This window comes from Rhincodon typus, chromosome 34 (genome assembly GCF_021869965.1).
Source record: "Rhincodon typus isolate 14 chromosome 34, sRhiTyp1.1, whole genome shotgun sequence".
NCBI lineage: Eukaryota > Metazoa > Chordata > Chondrichthyes > Orectolobiformes > Rhincodontidae > Rhincodon > Rhincodon typus.
Window position 1 is genome coordinate 2,939,346 of NC_063365.1, and position 11,383 is coordinate 2,950,728.

The window sequence follows — 11,383 nt, forward strand, 5'->3', positions numbered from 1 at the left end:
TATGCCAACCCATTTGCCAGCATTTAGCCCAGTCCCTCTAAACCCTTTCAATTCATGTACCCATCCAGATCCCTTTTAAATGTTGTAACTGTTCCAGTCTCCACTAATTCCTCTGGCAGCTCATTCCATTCATGCACCACCTTCTGTGTGAAAAAGTTGCCCTTAGGTCCCTTTTATTTATTTTCCCTCTCACCTTAAATGTATGCTCTCTAGTTTTGGACCCCCATACCCTGGGAAAAAGGCCTTGGCTATTCACCCTATCCATGCCCCTCATGATTTTTATAAACTTCTACAAAGGTTAGCCCTTAGCCTCAGACACTCCAGGTAAAATCATCCCAGCTTATTCAGCCTCTCCCTATGATCCAAACCCTCCAACTCTGGCAAAATCCTTGTAATTCTTTTCTGCACCCTTTCAAGTTTAATACCATCTTTCCTATAGCAGGGAGAACAGAACTGAATAAAGTGTTCCAAAAGTGGCCTAAACAATATCCTATAGAGCCACAATATCTCCTATACTCAATACATTGAACAATAAAGGCAAACATAATGAACACCTTCTTCACCACCCTCTCTACCTGTGAGTCCATCTTCAAGGAACTATGAAACTGCATCCCAATGTCTCTTTGTTCAGCAATGCTCTGCATTACTTTACCATTAAGTGTATAACTCCTGCCCTGATTTGCCTTATCAACATGCAGCACCTCACATTTATCTAAATTAAATTCCATCTGCCATTGCTCAACCAATTGGCCCATCTGATTAAAGTCCCATTGTACTCTGAGATAACTTTCTTCACTGTCCACTACAATTTTGTCATCATCTGTAAATTTACTAACCATTCCTCCTATAGTCACATCCAAATCATTTATATTAATGACAAAAAGGCACACTGCTGGTCACAGGCCTCCAGCTGAGAAACAACCTTCCACCACCACCTGCTAACCACTGATCTACCATGCTGCCCTGTTAATCTAGGTTAACTGCAGATCAATTGAAACTGATCTAATGAGAACTGATCTGTTTTCTGGGAGAAACTCCTTGGTAGTCTCACTCCAGTGGTGCTTTATTGATAGCTTTTTATCTTTTGGCTGCATAGCAATGATCCTCATGTCATTCCTTCTGAGTCCATTGATTAGTTGCAGGGTGTATGATCATTATTTGATTGCTCCACAGTGAGCTAAATTTGATTGTAGAGTCAATTTTCTGTGCACATGTCTAATCACTGGCTATCTGGAGCCCTTGAATTTTGTTTCAACTCTTATCACAGATGCTGGTGGAATTGGACGGTTATCTGTATCAGAGACAGTTTGAGAAAATGCAACAGTAAAAATAACAGTTTTTATTTACCACCCACAAAGTTTTAAGGAATCCTAGCACGTTCCAAGAGTTGTTAGCCTTTTTTTTGGTGCACTTTTGCTGTAACATTATACATATTCTTCCACTGTCCTCCTCTGTTGATTCTGCTACAGTAGGAAGCATCCAGTTTATCAATCTTGCTCAAATTTGTGCAGCGTCCAGTTAGATCACGCCTCAGTCCTCATTTATGGAGAATTGAGGTATAGTTTGTTCAGACCATCCTTTGTGTTATCACACCTGTGAATCTGCTATGCTTTTTCTTCAATGCCTCCATTTATCGTGTGCTGTGTACTCGTTAAGTGTGATCTAAGCAAGCTTTGAAAGGAGTTCAATCTAACTATTTCTCAGTTCTGTACTTCTTGGAACTGAAGGGTTACCCATTTAATAGAGAAAAGAGGAAAATGTTTTTCTCTCAGAGGGTTGTGAATCAGCAGTATTCTCTACCTCAGAGGGCTGTTGAGGCTGGGTCATTAAGTGTATTCAAGGCTGAGATAGATTTTTAATCAGGAAGTGGAATAAAGTGTTATGGGGAAAAGGCAGGAAAATGGAGTTGAGAATTATCAGATCCTCCATGATCTCATTGAATGGAGGAGCAGACTAATGGGCTGAATGGCTCATGTTTCTCCTATGCCTTATGTAACACCTGTATTTGTTTCCTTTTTAATTGCCTTGTGTTCCGAGTTTTAATGACTTGAGCTACCTGTGGCTATCTCTAAGAACAAATCCCACATCCCTAGCTCTTTAGACCTGATTTAATGATCATTTTTTTCTGCTCTTACTGGGAGTTACTGACTAGCCCAAACCCTGAAGTCTTTTTTTGCAGAAAGAAGAAAAGATAATTTTATTGGCTAATAGAGGACATGGCATTGAGTCATGCTCCATAAGTTCTTATTACTACTAGCAACGCTTTCCCCTATTCTGCGAAAAGTGAAGAATACAGCTCACGGAGCTGCAGGAGTATAGCATGCGACAGCAGTTAATAAAGCATGTAGTGTCATAGACTTTGTTAATAGTGGCATTTGGGGTCATAGTAGCAGAGAAAGGACATTCTGTTGAAATGACATAGGCACATAGTTTGGCCTCAGGCGATGAATTGCCTTCACATCTGGGCATCACTTTAGGAAGGATGTGAAGATGTTGGAGAGAATGCAGGAGAGATTCATGGGAATGTTTCCAGGAATGAGGAATTTACATATGAACACTTGAAGAAGGAGCAGAAGCTGGCTACTTGGCCCCTCGGGTCTGCCCCACTCTTCAATAAGATCATGGCTGAACTAACTCAAATCTACATTCCTGCCTACCTCTGATAGCCTTGTTCCCAACTTGCTTAACAAGAATCTATCCACCTCTACCTTAGATCTATTCAAGGACTCTGCTTCCACAACCTCTTCAGGAAGAGCATTCCAAAGAATCATGGCCCTCTGAGAGAAAATTTTGCCAAAACTCTGTTTTAAATTGGCAACCCCAGATTTTTAAACAGTGTCCACTCGTTCTTGATTCTATGTTGTGAAGATCGATTGGAGAAGCTGCGCTGTTCTCTTTGGAGAAGAGAAGGCTAAGATGTAATCTGATTAAAACATTTACAATCATGAAGGGTCAAGGGAGAGTGATGAGGGAGAAAATGTTTCCACTCTTGACAGTATCGAGAACAAGAGGGTTCAGATTCACAGCAAAGGAAGGAAAAATGATATCAGGAAAGGCTTTCCCACACAGTAAGTAGTTAATATCTGGAACTGCGCTGCCTGAGATTGTGGTGGACATAGATTTAATTGAGGTTTTCCAAAGGGAGTTAAACTGAAATTGAGCAATATTCAGGGTTACAGGGAAAAGGCAGGAGACTGGCACTGAGTGAGATGCTAATTTGGAGAGCTGGTGCAGAAACGGTGGGCTGAATGGCCTACTTCTGCACTGTGACAATTCTGTGATTGTGTGGACACCGTTCAATATCTCTGGCCAAATGTTCATTTGAAGATGCCACCTTTAGATAGGTTAGCTTTATTGAAACTGCTCACAAATATTAGAATTATGCTTTGTTAAACTCGGGTAAGGATATCACAGCTGTACGTAATGAGCTTAACCGAGCTTATCATCTGACAGACGGAAAGACACACGGTGTGCAAATCTTCCACTGGGTTGGATGGATCATATGCTCCAGGTTTCTGTCCCTTCATTAAGCATCAAGACAAACCATCTGGAAATTCTGTAGTTGGCGAATGTTCATGATGTAAGCAGAGAGTGGCTAACATTGTGGTTGATATTATAGTACATTGAAGATATGCTGGTGAAATTGGTAGTTCATGTACCATTTTGCCCATGGGGTTAATTTTCCAATCCCAACAGTACAGACATGATGATGCAGACAGTAGGAAGGCCAATAAAAAAGCACAATAAGCTTGCATTTCCTAGCTTTTGGCCAAAGAGAAGCCTGACTGTGCTGACATTAAGGCTGGACAAGAGGCATGGCCCAGTGTGAGTCTGTGAATGTTCAAAACTTGCAACGTGAAAAGTAACTGGTCCATCAAGTGAACACCATGCATTATGAGGTCTGGAGTATCATAACTGGATAATTAGTATCCACCTCCATCACCCCTTCAGAGCCATGTCATCTCCAAAGAGAGGTAAACAAAACCAGGAGAACCTTTCATAAATTTTCAAAAAGAAAGGTTTCCTTTATCCAGAACATTCTTTTGAAATTAGAAACAGAGGAAATGGGAACAGGAAAATGCAATTTTCTGCCCCTGTGAGCCTGTTCCGCCATTTATCTAGATTCGTGGCTCATCTTCCATCTTGACACCATTTTCCTTTATGATCCTCATATCCCTCAATTTCTATAAACAACTATTGATTTCTGTCTCAAATGTACTCAGTTGCTGAGCCCTCACAGCCCTCTGATAAAGAATTTCAAAGATTCACCACCCTCTGAGTGAAGATATTTTCTTTCCCATTTCAGTCCAAGATGACCTACTCCCTGTCCTGTAGTTACATCCCCTTGTTCTTGACCCCAACTTCCAGCCAGGAGAAACATCTTTCCTGCATGTTCCTGTTGAGCTCCTTAAGAATTTTGTCCAATCTCTAGAAAATACAGGCCCAAATCTACCAAAGTTGATCATTTCACATTTTTCTACGTTGTAATCCACCTGCCAATGTTCTTGCCCACTCTCTTAGCCTATGAAAGCATTTTTGCAACCTCCTCACTCCTCACAATTCCATCTAGTTTAATGTTATCAACAAACATCAACCTATTACAGTTGATCTCCCCATTGTAAACAGCTAAAGCCCAGGCACCAATATTTGCAACACCCAGGTCACAGCCTGCCAACCTGAGAATGACCCATTTACTCCTACTCTCTGTTGCTGTCTATTAATCAGTTCTCAAAGCATGCCAGCTGCATGTCACCCTCAATCCCATGTGTTTTAATTTTATTTACTAAAATCTTGTATGAGAGTAAATCACTTGCACCTGTCATGGGTTGTATACTGCTGCTGTCTCTTAAGCTAATTTATCATATCTTTGCTTCTTAATTAACTATCTTAAAGATACGAACAGTCAATTTCTTATCTAAGATATCTGTGGCTGCCAAGCCCAAAATTTTACACATGAAGCCAGATTCAAAGTATTTGCTCAGTTTGTCCACGTTATAAATCCACCTCCCTTTATCTGTAATGACCCACATTTGTCTTTGCTAATCTTTTCCTCTTTCTGTACTAAGAAGCTTTTACAATCTGTTTTTATGTTTCTCACTAATTTACTTTCATATTTGACTTTCCCTTTCTTTATCAGTTTCCTTCTTGGCTGAATTCTCATTTCTTTGTTGATTCTTTCATTATTTTCATATACAAGTTAAATATTGGTCAAGATATTTTGTGCAGTGGAATTTCTATGCACTAACCTGAAGCATATATCAGTGATATCAAAATGTCAGTTGTACACAATACAGATTCTATCAATAATTCTATCCAACATTTGTAAATTTCAGCTGCCCTTGCCAGTCAGTCTTGTGTTGCTCCAATCCAGTATCACAACTGTGAACTACACCTTGTATTAAACCTGTGGTCACTCTTTGTGTCACATCAGATAATTATTCCTGACAATCTCCATGTCAGTCACTAGTATCAAATGTAACTGACAACAAATTCACCAATGTACCTGTCAATTGCTTCTGAAAATGTGTCTATCAGTCATGACTGCCAATGCACCTACCATTTCCTTCTGCCAATGCATCTGTCAGTGATTGTCTTCCAAGCATTACAGAAGAAGCCAGGGACATGTATGTGCCCTGAAACAAAACTCATAGAAATGTCTTTTTGTAAATCAAATGGTCAAGTATAGCATACCAGCACATGTTGCACCATCTTACTACGCAGAAGACCATTAGGATCAAGCCAAGGGCAACATTATGGATTCCCTTTGATTGACAATCTTAAAAGTACTCTTTTGGTTGCTTTTGTTACACATGCCATAAATAGAATTGCAGCAGGAATGGATTAGCTAAACTTATCATTGCATGCACAAACTTTAATGCACAATGTGATGACCTCCTGTCACCTGCCTACATCTTTGTCAGTATTTGGTCAGTGGATATTAGATGATTTAACTTTGCAAATACCGCTGCACTTGGCAGTCTGACTCGCTGGTTGCTCATTTTGAGAAATGTTTTAATCTGTTGATTTTGGCCCTTTCGAGTTCATTTCAATCCTATGTAATATATTGCAAACTGCTCTTGCACATGGATCAAAACTAATGAGTAATTAAACTTTGCAGTGTTTATGTTTTGAGGACAATTTGCTGTTTTTCTCTCACCAATTTCTTCACACTTGCTGTTTATGGGCAAATAATAAGCACTTAATAATGATTAACAAACTATGATAAACTAATAATAATTACTAATGTTATGCTGAGGAATAAATGCTTTCTGAAGAAGACCTGCTACTTATGCAGGGGCAAGGAATTTAACAAAGTATTAAGTACCCATTGTTGTAGCTGGTCAATAGAGTGGCGCCATCATCTGTGAAGGGCAAAGTAATGGCATAGATATGGCTTCTCGGATGCTACTGACTTCTCTGAATGTAGCAATGTGCACATCTCTGGTATCTTGGAAACTCTACTCATTGGCACTCCTGCAACAATTTTTAAGAACATTGAAGACATCTAAGAATACCAACTTATCTTTTGCATCACAATCCCTGGCTGGGAGAAATGCCACATACTGTCCTGAGAATGGGTGTCAGTTAGTTTCTGAATTTTGTGGCTAGGTACATTTCAACAACATTTCAATCAACCATTGTACCTACCAGTCCAGTTGGTATGGTGATGGTTTAGTGGTAGCACTCCCACATCTGAGCTGTCCCAGTGCAGAGACTCAAAGCACACATTTCAACCTGGCACTTAGAGAGGACACTGCACTGTTGGAGATGCCATTATTTGGATGAAAAATTAAACTGTTGCTCCATATGCCCATTCAGATGGAATTAAAAATGTTACAATATTATCCCAAAGAGTAGCTAACATTCTGGCCAAATTTATCTCTTGCCCAACATTGTCAAAACAGATTGTTTGCTCTTTATCATGTTGCCATTTGTGGGATTAAATTGACTGCCTCATAGCTATTTTTAATCAACCTGTTCAGGAATGTTATGGGGCACATCTTAAGCAAGTGAGCCTTGAACCCAGGCCTTCTGGTCCAGAGGTAGTGACACTACCACAAGAACCACAGGAGCCCTAATAGTGGATTAGACAGCTCCTGGTAAATCATCCAATCTGATTATTTTTTAATCAACCTGTTCAGATATGTGAAGACACACTTCCAGGGTAGATGGAACCTGAGCGGAGGCCTTCCATCTCAGAGGGAGGGAAATTACCCCTATGCCACGAGAGTCCTCATCGCTAATTGCCTAATATTGCATTGTACAAACCTAATGACCATCTCCAGCAAGAGAATCTAACCAGCTCCTTTCAACATTCATCGATATTCCATCACTGAAACCCCACAATCAACTTCCTGTGGGTTACTACTGGTCAGTAACTGAACTGAATGAGCCATGTAAATTCTCTGGCTGTAAATCCTGAGGCAAATAACATACCATTGAGTTTGGAGTTCCTCACTCCTCAATGCCAGTCTACTATCAAAATGCACAAGTCAGGGGTGACAAGGAATACTCTTCACGTGACTGGATTATTGTAGCTCCAAAAATTCTCAAGCATTTCAACATCTTCCAGGGCAAAGCAGCCCTTTGGCACATGATATAACACCTTCAGTATTTACTCCCCTCAACACCTGTGCCCTGTGGCAGCTTTGTGTACCATCTCCCAGAAGCACTACTCTAGTAGCACCTCCCAATTGGTGGCCTCTACCTTCTAGAAGGACAAGAGCAGCAGATACATGGAACTGCCAACAACTGCATGTTTTCCCTCCAAGCTACTTACCAAGCCAACTTGGAAATATATCGCTGTTTCTTCAGTGTCACTGGGTCAAAACTCTCAGACTCCTTCGCTAACTGCAATGTGGGTATCTGTATAAGTGGTTCAACATGGCAGCTGACTTCCACCATCTCTATGGCAATTAGAAGTGGGCAGCAAATGCTAGACTATACAGTGACAGCCACATCCTGTAAATTAATAATTAATAGGAACAGGGGCCATTCGACCCCTCAAGCCTGTTCTGCCATTTAAAGAGATCATGGCTGTTTGGTGGCATTCACCTGCTTTTGGGTCGTATCCTTTTGCTTAACAAAAAAAAACTAACTCAGATTTAAAACTAATAACAGAGAAATAAGAGAAATCAAAATATTGATTATTTTCAGAAAAGGTATTTTGGTGTATTCTGAGAATACAAGATGCTATATAAATGCTCTTCCCTTTTTTGTTATAAAAAGGAAACAACTATTTATTATGCAGAGATAGCAAGAACTGCAGATGCTGGAGTCAGAGACAACACAGTGTGGAGCTGGAGGAACACAGCAGGCCAGGCAGCATCAGAGGGGCAGGAAAGCTGACGTTTTGGGTCGGGACCATTTCTGTAGAAGGGTCCCAAACCAAAACATCAACTTTCCTGCTCCCCTGATGCTGTCTGAACTATTTATTATGCAACTATTTCTAAGTTTTCCAGAGAAACATAGATGGAGTAAGATAACAGTACAACATTGAATCCAGTCAGAGCTCATCTCCAATGGAATAGCTCAGTCACCTTTGCCACCCAAATAGTCATCTAACCACATACCTGAGGCAAACTGCATCAGTTCACCCTCTGGACTAAGCAGTGGAAGGGGTCACAAATTAATATTACCATGGAGGCCCTTTAGATCATCAAGTGAATACTGGGAGGGGGGTATAGAAATGCTTGGCAGCCTTTGTTTAGTGTTGCCATGAACCTTGTAGCTTGGCATTCTATTTTGTACATTGGAGAGGCGGCTATTCTTGCCTTCTTTGGTAACTTGTGGCCTGTAACCATTTCCCCTTACTGTTGTATGTCATCGGGCATAATCGTCGTCAGTAATCACTGGCTAAAGAGTATGATTGTCCAACTGGGAAATTCCATGTCACTTGTCATGTGTTCTGTGGGATCTTGTGCAGGCCCATCTGAGAGTCACATCTCTGACCACACATTTGGCAGCTTTTTTTTTAGTCCTTGGCCTTGAAATATCATTCCTCTTGGTAGAAGCCATGTGCAGGACATCCTTTAACATGGGAAGGCTATTGTGCATCAGCAGTCACACGGTGCTCAACAGAAGGTAGATCCAGTTCCAGTGGCAAGGAAACAGGAGATCTCCCTACTGCTGCAGCCTTTATCCACTATTGCAGCTGGTGATGTCACACAAGTATCTTCCACCTGGATCGCCATTGACGGCTTGTTTTGGATTACATATTGTCTGGTTCCTCTCCTCCGACCTTACTGTCATGAACAGACTTGCCAGGAGTTAAGAATTCCTGGAGGCATCACTCTCAGGATCAAAGAAACACTCATATGTCTTCACCGCAGCAAAGTGAAAATCCACAGTAAAGCATATATAATACTGAACTCTGCAAAATACATTTCTCTCTAGTACGGACTGTTCCATCCTTTCTTCACAGCCTCTTGCTGATGTCACTGTTATATCACGACATAAATCACCATTTCATTATCATATCCATTCCCATTAAACTCAGCCTTTACCATCCAGGATCTTCACTTCTGTGGTGTGGAGCCCAAATATAGTATGTAGTTGATGCTCCTGACTTGAGGCAGGCGAAAAGATATGTGGCTGAAGGTATCTGATTAGAACAGAAATGTTAAGGTAAGCAATGAGAGTGACTGTGAATTACCCTCAAGTGTTATATATAAGTAGGGCTGTCATTTACCTGACAGGGCTATAAATAGGAAGTTGCAGATGTCAGATACCCATGTCTGAATAGATTCACAGCAGACGATTATTCATGCAGATTTATCTCGTAGTAGGCTGGAAGTGCAATGTAAAAAGAAGAGGGTAATTCAGAATCAATGTAAGATGACGATAAAAAGGCTACACACATAGCAAGAAAGATTGGATTTCATTCAGCATGGATCCTAACAAAGCAGAAGAATTTTCTGCTCTCCAAATGTCATTGTGTAGTGCAGTGAAGGCAGGGTTGTTGGATATTTTTAAGGCTGATTTCGATAGGTTCTTGATTGACTAGGGAAATCAAAGGATGTTGGGTGGTTAGACAAGTAAGTAGAGGTGACGTCACACCGAGATCAGCCAAATGGCTCAAGGGGCCGATTGGCCTGTTCATAAGTCATAGAGTAACTCAAACTTATCTTAATCCATGCAGGGCTGTGGTGAAGAGAAAGACTCCACAACATAGATGACCTTTTTCTTTGGTGATGAAGGTAACATCTGAGAAGTATCAATGTTTGAAAACTCGTACAGTAGCCACACAACAAATCCCTGAATCAGACAATTCCTTGGCTCCAAGCCACTCTGGAACTTTGCAGGTGAAAGCTGTTATGAAATTGGAAGTTCTTTCATCTTGTCGCTAACAACAAAATCATCATTGTGTAAATCACAGGTTGTTGCTAGTCAGCATCAAATGGCCAAGGAAGTCTGCTGAAGCCCAGAGTACCAATGCTCCCATCAGCTCTGCCTCAGCAATCACTAATTTTCCTATTCCCTTTTCCCTTCAGCTGCTCCATCAGTAGTTCATAAGCTTCCTGTCTCCCAGTCTTACCTTTTATAATAGCCTTCCTTATTTCTGAGCATCTGTCTCTCCATTCCAGCCTGCTCTTCAATATCAAAATCAGAAATTGCTGGCAGAACTCAGCAGGTCTGGCAGCATTTGTGGAGAGAAAGTAGAGTTAACATTGACCCTTCTTCAGAACTCATGTTTTTTGCCATTGATGCTGCCAGACCTGCTGAGTTTTTCCAGCAATTTATGTTTTCGTTTCTGATTTCCAGCATCCGCAGTTGTTCAGGTTTTGTTTTCTGCTCCTCAAATGATAGCTCTCTCCCATCCACAGTCTTCTCCCAGAAGGAATATCTCACCATCCTGGGCCTAACATAAATTTGCTCACAGTTTGACATTATTTCATATTCACCTGTGATGGCACAGCAGTCTTAAGGTGATATGGATATAAGGACCCATTGCCCAAGATTTCAAGTGGATATAAATAATTCCACAGCATTTTTTTCAAGGAGCAGCAAGGGTTTCCAAGTGTCCCAGCCAACATATATCTCTCAACTCAACATTGCTAAAACATTATCTGCCCACTACTGTTTGTCATGGCTAACTGTGCAAATCAGCTGCCACATTTGTAGGCATTTCACCTGTGACTTTGAAGTTTTTCATTGATTTTGGGATGTCTTGAGACCATGAAAGGCATTATTTAATGAAAGCTCTTTCTTATATTAGACAATTACAAATGAACAAACGTACTCCCTTCACAAACTTAAAGAAAAATCTCTGCTCAGAGAATGGAGAAATTTTTTGGGCTTTTACTACCCTGAGATGAAGTCGCACATTCTCTCTTCCTCTCACACACACTCTCTCTCTCCCTCTCACACACACTCTCTCTCT